The sequence below is a fragment of the Aplysia californica genome, unplaced genomic scaffold, assembly GCF_000002075.1.
Source record: "Aplysia californica isolate F4 #8 unplaced genomic scaffold, AplCal3.0 scaffold00546, whole genome shotgun sequence".
NCBI classification, from domain to species: domain Eukaryota; kingdom Metazoa; phylum Mollusca; class Gastropoda; order Aplysiida; family Aplysiidae; genus Aplysia; species Aplysia californica.
Window position 1 is genome coordinate 189,224 of NW_004797816.1, and position 2,500 is coordinate 191,723.

Consider the following 2,500-nt stretch of genomic DNA (forward strand, 5'->3'; position numbering starts at 1 on the left):
CACACACACACGCACAAACACACACACATGAAAGAGGTACCTGGAGGTGTTATCTCTGACTCAGAGATTGACGCGTAATGACCCCTCCACCCCCCTCCCTCCTTCCGCCCAATCCTTCACGGTCGCGAGCTACAGTTGCACATTCTGCTATATGCAGGCCAGTCCAATTTCTTATGTTGTCCATCCATGTTATTCTTTGTTGTTCTTTGCCTTCCTCTGTGTTGTCCATCCATGTTATTTTGTGTCTTCCCCTGAAAAGGATACTAAATAATAAATTATTGTAGACTATCAATATTGCCCCCAAGACTCGTTAACTTCGCTGATCACGAAAGAGAGATCCACGACCGGGCGGTGAGAAGTCAAGGTACACAACTCTTTTTATATGTGATTGCTGACATTTTGCAGGAAACGGAATGTGTTATTTCCCCTGTTCATAAACAGCAATGAATAATAAATCATAACATCATTCAGTACTGGCTCACTTAGTGCCTTGTACATGCAAAGCGGGGTTTTCTTGAGCAGAGAACTACCCTATGGTTGTGATATATGTGGCTTTTGATGGACAATTCGCTGTACGTTGCCTGAGCACTGCTGACGTCAACGGGAATTAGAATGGCGATTTTATAGGGCCACACCAAGGACCTTACTATAACGTCCTTGGTTCACACCCCTTTCACCACAAAGGTTATTTAAAGGCGGGGCTTGAGAGTTAATAATTTATCTCCGATAGGACGTGAAAGTCCAGTACAATAATAGTAACACTAACACTGAGTTCAGGACGCTCCTTGTCAATAGGAATTTGAGTACATAGTACCATCCCTTCAAGATGTCGGTGAACATCTGCAAGTGATGATTTATAAAGGCGAAACTTAGACAAAATCACACACCAAAGGAAACATGGTGGTCTTTAAAAATAAACGCTAAAATTATTGATAAGTCCGGGGATTTGGGACATTACGAAAAGATCAATGGTCAACCAAATATTTTTAAAAATTTTTTTGGGGGGGTAAGTGTTTTACGACGCAGGACACGCCTAATATTTTCAGATGGTAGGAAATTTTGAATTTTGCCCAGGTGGCGGCCGAAGCCTACTCTTATCGATTTTTGACCACCAAGAGATCTTTAACGTGCACAATTTGCATACGGCCCTTCCGAGATTTTTCGCCCTAGTCCGAGAAGGCTAGGTGTAGATCTTTCCTACCAAAAGATCAGGGGTGTGGCTGAAAGACAGCAGTAAGAAGGAGCTAAAGAGTAGCAGTAGAAAGGCAACGGAAAGAGTCAGGAGCCAAGAGGAGGGGGCAAAGGAGGTGAGGGGGTGGGGGCTGAATGAGGAGACGAAAGCAAACGACAGAACATTGCTAGAGTGCAGGATAGGAGATGAAAGGAGACAATTTTAGAGAAGAAATTTTTTTTGATCGCTACCCGGATTCGAGCCTGGGACCTTTGAATAAGAGGCCAACATCTTAACCTCTAGGCCACGAGAGCCCCCGACCAAGTATGGTGCTTGAGAGGGGAAGTAAGCGTTCACTTACATGAATCAATTTAAAATCGGGTTAGTTCTTGCATGGCCAAATTATGGATATGCATTGCTAAAAACATTTTAATAAATAAAAATTTAAAAAACCCACGCAAAATAGAAAAACAGGTATACAGGCATGTAATTTAGCATTAACTTGGATAAGCATGAGTAAGTAAATAACATCTATTATAGGCCACATTTATTTTGATAAAAACCACCACCACCACACACCCAAAAACATTTTTTTTTAAATAAAAAAATTATAAAATTTAAAAGATTAAAAAATAAAATAAATAAAATCAATCAATAAAGCAATTAATCAATAAAAAAAAAATAAAGAAATAATAATAAAATATAATAAATTATAATTTAAAGTAATGATAAAAGGGGACAAAATGTGATTTTTTAAATGACTTACCCTATGACATTCCAAATTAAAAATGATTCAAATCAGGAAAAATGATTTAAACAACCTCTAGGCCCTAGGCCTACCGTGGCACTTGTACAATATATATCAGGACAGCTACATAATAGAAGACATGATAGGGACACTAATACAGATGTACAGATCTGATATAAGTTTTAAGACTTTAAAAAGAATCAGACATTTCGTCTAGCAGTTAGTAACAGCTGTTTTCGTGGTTTGTCAGCAATTAGGCCTCTCAGATTACCCAATGGGGCTTTTGTGATCAAGAGGTTAAGGTGTGCGCCTCTCATTCAATAGTTCCGGGTTCAAATCCGGATAGCGACAAAAAATGTTCTTCTCTAAAACGTTCTCCTTTCACATCCTTTCGTGCTCTCTAAAAATGTTCTGTTGTCTGCTTTCGTCTCCACTTTTTGCTCCCACCCCCTCTCCCCTCACCTCCTTTGCTGCCCTCATCTGAACTCCTGACTCTTTCTGCAGCCTTTCTACTACTACTCCTTGGCTCCTTCTTACTGCTGTCTTTTAGCCACACCTCTGGTCTTGTGGTAGGAAAGATC